The following is a 9,094-nucleotide window of genomic DNA, read 5'->3' on the forward strand; positions in this document are numbered from 1 at the left end:
AAAAATCTCAAGGGACTGATTAGAGCAAATAATTGGAGGCCACGAGTGCACAAACCTCTCAGACTCAGTGTCAAAAAAAAGTCCTTGTATAAACCTTGAGTAGCCAGAATTACTGACGAGCCCCACTGAGTGCTTTTACTGATTGAGAATCTCAAAGGACTTGTTAAAGTAGATAATTTGGGCAACAATGGCACAAACCTTTCACAAAGTCAGTTTTAAAAGGGAAGCATCAAGTACCTTTAAAAACCTGAAGTGCTTTGAAGCATTAATGAGTGCACTGAGTGTCATTACTGACAAAGCCTCTCAAGGGACTAATTAAAGCAGATAACCGGAGGCCGTGATTGCACAAACCTCTCTGAGACTCCAAGGCAAAAGCAAAGCCCTAAGTCCTTTGAAAAGCCTGCAGTCCCTGGGAGCATTAAGGAGCCCCCAGGGCCATTCCTGACCAAGGCTCCCCAGGGACTCCTTCCAGCACATCCTTGAGGCCACTGGGATGGGAGGGGGATGCCGAGGGCAGGACAAGGGGCTGACAGTGCCCAGCCTTGCCGGGGCTGTGCCAGGAGGCCCCAGGGCCTCAGGACAAGGTGACTCCTCACGGCCCTTGGTGGCACAGAGGCTGCTGTGGCCCAGGGCACCAAGACTTGGCTCCTCTTTGTCCCCACATGTCATCACTGCCTGCAGTTCTCTGCTCTGGCTGGGGCCTGGGGACACTTTCTGTGTCGTGTCCCTCAGCGGGACCCAGTAAAACTTCAAGAAACTTTGGAGCTGGATTCTGACTTTGAATTCTTGAGAGGTTTCTCCAGCTCCCTCTCAGGGACTGATGTTCAGGGCCCCAGCACAAGTCTGGAGAGGGTCACTCAAGCCCTTGTGCCGTGTCTGTGCTGCTGAGCTGGGCCGGGCTCCTGGCACAGAGGCAGCTCCTGGCAAGGGCAGCGCTGCAGAGAGACAGCTCTGCCCAGGAGCAGCTCCTGTGCCCAGCCCAGCAGGGCTGGGGCACTGCCTGCAGCCACCCCGGGCACAGCACACAGGCACAGAGGGCTTCAACTCAGCCTGGGCTGGCAGCACAGAGCAGAGCTCACTGAGGGCTCACTGGGGGACAAATCCTCGCAGCGTTAGGAAGAGTCACTCCCAGGCTGGGGGAAGAGAAGCTGCAGCTCCTGCAGGGATCTCCTGAAGCTGGCACATCCCACAGCTTTAAGGCCCTTCCAGGAGGACTCTCAGCGTGGCTGCAGAGCAGGCATGTGGCCCTAGGGCAGGGCTGGGTGTCCCTGCTGCAGCACCCGAGGCACAGCACAGGGCAGCTCCCTGTTGCCGGGCTCTGCTGCAGGGCTGAGCAGCCGGGGCTGCAGCCAGGGGTGCCCAGGGCTGTCGTGCAGAGCAGGGTCCTGCAGCCCAGGGCGCTGCGCTGGGCCAGGGACCCTGCTGCCTGCCAGGGACAGCTCTCAGCTGGCCCGGGGAGCTGCTGCCAGCGCTGGGGAGAAGCTGTGGGGGGAAGGAGCCACCCTGAGCAGGGCAGGTGCTGCTGCTGAGAGGGGCTGTGTGGGGCAGGGCTGCTCCCAGCTCCAGACCAGCCTGGGCACAGCTCCGGAGGACACTTGCCAAAGGAAGCTAAGCCTGGTATTGCTGCAAAGACCAGGAGCTTTCCTGAGAGTGTTTTCAATTTCCTGCTTGGAGAAGGATGGGAAAGTTGGGGTGATGACAAAAACATTTTTGCTTTTTATGCATTTTGCATTTATTCGTAGCTCTGTTACTACTATTATGTAGTTATAAAACTATCATCTTTAATCAACTCTATTCAACTACTATGACTCTATTCAACTACTTTTATATACTTGTATTACTATAATCTTTAATTAACTCTACAACATTTCCTACCCTTTATCTTAGATTTTAGAACAATAAGCTTCAAAATATATTCCTGAAATACTGCCCAGTCTTATTGTCAGGAAGTGGACCTACAAGATGAACATTTTGTTTTTAAACCAGAGTGTGAGCAGTCAGAAAAAAAAGTGGCACAAAGAAGCCCTTGGACCTACTCCAATGGGTTGACCCAGGGGTTTGTAGCTGTGGATACTGAATTTCCTATTCGATGTTTCTGTTAAATATCCTAATTAATCAACCTCTAATCAATTGTTGAAATCAGGGGCTGGGTGTTCCTCATTCCCACTGAGACACCTGGAAGTTTCCACTAAAGGTCTGGTTTTTACTTTACTGTTGTAACGCTGTTGCAAGGGGTTTTTTTCTCTTCTGATTATAGGCAAAAGAGGATGAGTGAAGCAGAACAGGAATTGTAATCACAGAACCACAGAACATTCTGAGTTGAAAGGGACACCTAGGATCATCAGAGTCATGTTTAATCATGTACAGAGACTCCTGATTTGTAACTTTGGGTGGTCAGTCTCTCTGCTGGGAGCCTCCTAAAGGGCCTTCAGCCACTCCTCAGCCCTCAGCAGCAGCAGCAGCATCCCCTTTGCAGGGCCCAGCAGGGCTCTCCTGAGCTGCCCTTGCCCAGCTGCAGACAGACCCTGCCCCAGGCCGGGCCCTGCAGACAGGCAGGTTTCTGTAGGGCTGGGCCCAGGGCGCAGAGGGTGGGATGGGCTCTGTGAGCACTGGCAGGGACAAGGCTCCTCTCAGGAGGGAAATGTCCAGGCCCAGGAAGAGGCTCAGGGAAGGAGAGGGGGCTGAACAGAGCAGTGCTGGGGGCAGGAGGGCACTGTGGGTGTGTGGGAGGTGCTGTGCACAGCTGGGCACGGGAACACTGTCCTGAGTGCCTGGCTGTGTCTGCCCTGCCCTCCCAGGCACAGCCCCACAACATCTTCTCTTGGTTCTGCCCTCCCCTGATACTGTCACTGTCATCTGGTGCTCTCAGGGAGGCTCTGGCATTTGCAGCAGCTGAGCCAGGCACTGCCCTTGGGATTCTTGCCAGGCAGCTGTGTCCATGGGAATGGGGTGTCCGAGCTTCCCTGTGAGCTGTGTGGCTGTGGGCAAAGCAGTCCATGGGAAAGGGGAATGAGCTGAGCCCCCTCCCTGAGACCCCATCATGGGCACACCCGGGGATCTCCTTGCTGCGTCCTTCCAAGCTCTGAGCTGCCCTCCTGCCTGCAGATCTGTGCCAGAGCCTCTGGCAGTTCCCTGAATGTGCCACGGGGAAGTGCAGAGATGCCGCAGCTGAGGAAATGCTGTTGGGTTTGCCAAGGGAGCTGTGAGTGTCCTTGGCAGAAGGGGGTGCTGAGGACCTTGCCCAGCTTTGGAGAGGGTGAGACATTCAGGGATCCCTCTGCACTGGGCAAGGTCTGGTGCAGCAGAAATGCTGGGGATTTCCGACCTCAGTATACCAGGAATGATGTGTGGGCAGGAAAATAATGCCTATAATTCCTTCCTGTTCTCCATGCCCTTTAGAAGTGGGAGTGAAGATGGCAACAAGCCTTTCTGCATTAGGAGTGATTCCACTGACAAATCCTGAATATCCAGGCTTGTCCCTCTGCCACATGGCCAAAAACCCAGGGCAGCGGGGCAGGGACGGCTCCTGGAGAGCCCCCATGCACAGGCCTGGCTGCTCCTGGCACACTCAGACAGCACAACTGGAGCTCAGGCAGGGACCTGGGTGAAGGTTTTCCCAGAGCAGGAACAAGGGTGGGTGAATCACAGTGGGACAGTCCACAGGGAATGACCCATGTTTGGCTCAAAGCAGCCTGTCCTGACTTGTCACTGTCCTTTATCCGTGAACACATCCCCATGTGCAGCCACAGCAAATGTCCAACAGCAGCTCCATCAGCCGCTTCCCTCCTGCTGGCATTGGCAGACACGCGGCAGCTGCAGCTCCTGCACTTCTGCCTCTTCCTGGGCATCTCCCTGGCTGCCCTCCTGGGCCACGGCCTCGTCACCAGCGCCGTAGCCTGCGGCCACCACCTGCACAGCCCCATGTTCTTCTTCCTGCTCAACCTGGCCCTCAGCGACCTGGGCTCCATCTGCACCACTGTCCCCAAAGCCATGCACAATTCCCTCTGGGACACCAGGACCATCTCCTACACGGGAGGTGCTGCACGGCTCTTTTTCTTTCTGTTCTTCATGTCAGCAGAGTATTTGCTCCTGACCATCATGTGCTATGACCGCTCTGTGTCCATCTGCAGACCCCTGCACTACGGGACCCTCCTGGGCAGCAGAGCTTGTGCCCACATGGCAGCAGCTGCCGGGGCCAGTGCCTTTCTCAATGCTCTCATGCACACGGCCAATACATTTTCCCTGCCCCTGTGCCATGGCAATGCGCTGGGCCAGTTCTTCCACGAGGTTCACCAACTCCTCAAGCTCTCCTAGTCCAACTACTGCTTCAGGGAGTTTGGGTTCATTGGTTTTTCCATCTCTTTAGGATTACGTTGTTTTGTGTTCATTGTTTTCTCCTATGTGCAGATCATCAGGGCTGTGCTGAGGATCCCCTCTGAGCAGGGACAGCACAAAGCCTTCTCCACCTGCCTCCGTCACCTGGCTGTGCTCTCCCTATTCCTCAGCACTGCCAGGTTTGCCTATCTGAAGCCCCCCCAATCTCCTCCCCATCCCCGGATCTGGCCCTGTCAGTTCTGTTCTCGCTGGTGCCTCCAGCCGTGAACCCCCTCATCTACAGCCTGAGGAAGCAGGAGCTCGAGGCTGCAGTGTGGAAGACTGATGGCTGGATGGTTTCACAAACATTAAACTGCTGGCCAGTTTCTCAAAATCACTTGTCATAAAAGTCATTTTTGATACCTCTTGTTGCTTTACTTTGGAGGTTCTTTTCCTTTGTTTTACTTTTATAATATTGTCCACAAAGCAGTGTCACTGTTTGTGCCATTTCTCATTTTGTTTCTCTCCACCTTCCCTGTGGCCACAGACTGTGTCAATGAGGGGCTGCACTCCTGGTGGCTTTAAAGGAACCCAAGGATCTGGCAGGCAAGTTTTCTGCAGAGATCCCCCTTTGGTTCTCTTCTCTGGATGAGAGCTGGGGGCAGATCAGTGCTGGCACAGCAGCTGTGCCCAGGAGCAGCAGCCCTTGGTGTTGGCAGCGCTGCTCCCGTGGCCCTGCCCCGCTGCCCTCCTGGCCCTGGTGTTGCTGTAGGGCCGGAGTGCTCTCGGCGCCGGGCACAGGGCTGGGGCTGGCAGTGCCGGGGCTGCAGCAGGGACAGGCCATGGGCTCCGCTGGGGCAGCGCTGACGCCTCAGGGCAGGGCCTCGCTGCTCCAGGCTCCTTGCCCAGGCTCTCTCCAGAACACGCCCAGGCCCAATGCTGTGCACGGAAAAGCCCCGTGAGCAGCCCCAGGGTGGCCGTGGGCAGGCTGGGGGCAAACAGCACGGCTGGGGCTCTGCAGGGTCCCTGGGGGAGACGGGAAGGAGCAGCAGAGCAGGGGCTGATCCATCCCCACTGTGCTGGACACCCCCGGGCAGCGTCCCAGAGCGTCCTCATGCACCTGCCAACAACATCCCCCCTCTGCAGCCCTGGCCTCTCTCCCAGCTCACACGGGGGCCGCATCCTTGCAGGCACAGACACGGCAGCTCTGGCTCAGGAGCCCCTGTTTGCAGTGCCCAGAGCAGGCCTGAGCACCCCCATGGTGTTGGTGTGGGGAGATGAACCTGAGGGAGCACAAATGCCATCAGCCCCTGGGGCCAGGAAGGGCTGGGGGACAGGAGGGAAACCACTCAGTTCTGTCCTGGCCTCTGAAGTCAGCCAGAAAGTTTGTTCCCATCAGCTGGGAGTTTCCTGTGCCACTGCTGACTTATTAAAATATGGATATTGATCTACTATCGATACCCAACTGTGACAGACAGAAGACTCTCTAACAGTTTAGAGTTAGAAAGTATATGTTTAATGCAACGCCAGGCAGTTGTGTGCGATCACTCCCTAAAATGCACTGCCAAGTTACAAAATCTCTTTCTTTTCAAAAGTGTTGAATATCCAAAATACTAATACATATTTATAGCACTAAAACCTCCCATTCTCTGCTTCATATTATAATTAGCTAAAAAGCTATTAAGCATGTGTAGTTTGTTCTTTGAATTGGGTCAGTGGTCCTTTATATGGGGAGGGGGCGTAAAAAAAGGAAGTAAGTGGAGTCTTCCTCATTGTAAACTTTCAACCTTTTCAATGGATATCAAGATAAATGATAACTGGTCAAACTCCTGTTTCCTTTCACCGTGACTGTTGAATGAGTTTTAGGATGCTCGAGGATTTACAATTGTCTGTGTTCCTAAATCTATTTATCAGTTTCTTCTGTTTCTCATTATAAACACAGCTAAACAAACACAAAAATGACAAGCAATTAGTTATTTAGATCCAGGATCGTTATCCTTGGTCGGAATCCTTTCATCTAACCATTAACTTCTAATTCTTTCCAGCACAGCTTATCTAGCTACCTACTTTAACTAATTCTGGCAAAGCTTATCTTTAGCTAAAACATTAACTTTTCTCAAATCCTTACCTCCTTTGAAATTCATCTCTCAGCTCTCCCTTGATTTCCCCGTGGTCTGTTGCAATTCATTGGGAGATCTTTTTTCCTAGAGTTACGGAGAAATATTTCAAAGGGCTTCTAATAAACGCACATTCCTGTTTTCAAGGGTGTATTTTTCTCTTGAGAGCAGAGGTGATTGCAGCATTCAGTGACTCATATTGACCCAGGGACTCTCCTAAGCAGGCAGGTCTGGCCTGCTCAGAGAAGCTGTGCCTTGAGCTCTGACCCAGTGGACAACCTTGCTCCACATTCCCCAACTCCATCCTGCCTCTCCTCGCTCACGTGGGACCTGCTTTGCTCGGAGAACTGGGTGCACTCAGGCAACGAGGGGTTTCCTTTCTTTTATTTTAGCAATCTAAAACCCCTGAGCTTCCCCATGGAAAACAGACAATCTCCTTGTAATAGATACATAGTATTAAATTCGTGGATTAAAATTGTGTGTATTAAAACTTTGCAGTGGAATGTAAAAAACCCCTGAATTCCTGGAAAGAGTTCCAGGGCATCTCTTCGCATACCACAGTCTTTTCACAGTCCAAAGGTGTTACCTCGACATCTGCCAGAGAGGTAACCGGGAAACGGCCCATTAAGCATGGGCTGACCACATCTTCACAGCTCATCAGGAGATCCGATACCAATCTGGGCAGAAACCTTCTGACAGAAGATTCGGAGACTTTTCATTCAGACGTCTTCTCAATTTCTCAGGAAACTCTTTCAGATATCCCTTGCGGACACCAGACATTTCAATGATTATGTTATGTACATGATGTCATGTTCTTCGGGTTCTTTGTTACCGTCTTGTTTTCGCCTCAGGGTAGAAAAATGGTATAAAACACCTACCCTGAGACCCCGAATTTATGGGCAGTACTCCGGAGAAGCACCCTTTGCTGCTCCCGGGTTGTCCACCCAACATTCGATCGATGTTGTCCTGATTTATCGTGGTGTTTCCTGAAATTGCTTTTCAAATTTGTTAAATAAATCTTTGATTTTGAAAATTGGCTCTGATCATTTATGACATCCTCAGGTGTGTGCCAAGCCCAGGGTGCCACCAAGGAAGTTCCCCTTTCCCAAGGCAGAACCACGCAAGGAATGTTTTAGACGCACAGGAAGTTCTAAAATAAACACAAATCCATAGCCTGGGCTCTCTCACTGTTCCCGGCTCCTGCACAGTCCCTCTCTCAGTCCCTTGGCCCCCCGGAATCCCCTCTGGGGCTCAGAGAACAGCCGGCAATGGAAGCTTGCCCTGAAAAGGCACCATTGTGGTGCTCCCCAGCCAGGCCAGAAATGGAACTTTGTTCCTTTAGCCTGGGTGCAGAGACCCCCCGGGGCCTTTTCTGCACAGAGTTCCAGCCCCCAGCGTTTGCTGAAGGCGCTCTCTGCACATGTCACACTGCCAGGGCCCTGTCCTTGCTGTCACCTGCTGTGGCTGGGCCCAAAGAGAGCTCCTGCGCTTGCATTTCCAGCTGCCGTGCAACCAAAGCTGAGGGATCTGGAGCTGCCTGAATGCAAAAACTGAAATACGAGCTTCTCTCGAAGGGGAAATCTCCCCCTCCTGTGCTAACCCATGGCAATGCTGGCAAATGCACCAGCCACGGCCAGAATTCAGATTTCACTGCTAAACTTCCTTATATCCAGGGATAGTTCCCATGGGAATATTGTCAGGACAAGTCTGGCTGGCAGTGGTTTCACAAGGGTCACTTCCCATCTGTCCCCAAAACTCTAGGGAAGGCTTTGTGCTTTCCTTCCAATGGGAAAAAACCCCTGTCCTGCTTCTCCAGGTGCCCATGGCTGAGATTGGGATTCCACCTCCAAAAATTCCCTCTATCCAAAGCCTGCTCCCAGACAAAATCTGCCATTAATGACAAGACTGGGTGACCTTGGCCTAGTGAGTCTCTCACCTGCCTTCCAAACCCTGGGGCTCTGTACTTTCCTTCCTACGGAAAAGAACTGTCCTTCTTGTCCAGGTGCCCATGGCCAGAATTGGGATTCCACCTCCAACATTGCCTCTTGTGAGAGACTGGAGGAGATTGTTGGCTGGAAACATTTCGTGTGAGGGGGAGGAAGGGGCAGAGCCAGCCTTACCCTGCCCTGAACCCCAGCACTTCTCAAAGCATTGACTTGACCCTGTAACCCAAATCCCCCAGAGCCTCTATCCCAGCCCAGCAGTGTCTGCCAATCCCTGGCACACCAAAGGCAATGCTCCACACCCACCTCTGCAGCCCCCAGCCCAGCTCCTGAGTGACCAGATGACCCAAAGTCCCATCTGGGGGAGGGGCCCAGGAAGACCAAGGGGTATTTTAGGCTGACCACAAGGCAAGCACACACGTTGACCCTAGCTCCTCTTGGAATTTCTGTCTGAACACTGCTGGAATCCAGGAGCTGGTAGCAGTGTGTGTTCTTCTCTCTATCTCTCTGTATTTCATTTGTCTTTCTCTCTTTCTGTGTCTTCCTCTTCTAATTCCCTCTTCTTGCAAATTTTGCTTAACTTAAAATTGAGCAGGCTTCCAGTTTGTGAAGTTGAATGGGCCAAGTTAACGCTTTGAGCAGTGTTTTTTTGTTGACTGAATGTCATAGTAAAGCTTTTGCTCAAGTTTCTCTGATTTTCTAAAGTTGCCAGTAAAGGCT

This window comes from Chamaea fasciata, unplaced genomic scaffold (genome assembly GCF_029207755.1).
Source record: "Chamaea fasciata isolate MVZ Bird 193981 ecotype frontalis unplaced genomic scaffold, bChaFas1.0.hap1 SCAF_393, whole genome shotgun sequence".
Taxonomy (NCBI): Eukaryota; Metazoa; Chordata; class Aves; order Passeriformes; family Sylviidae; genus Chamaea; species Chamaea fasciata.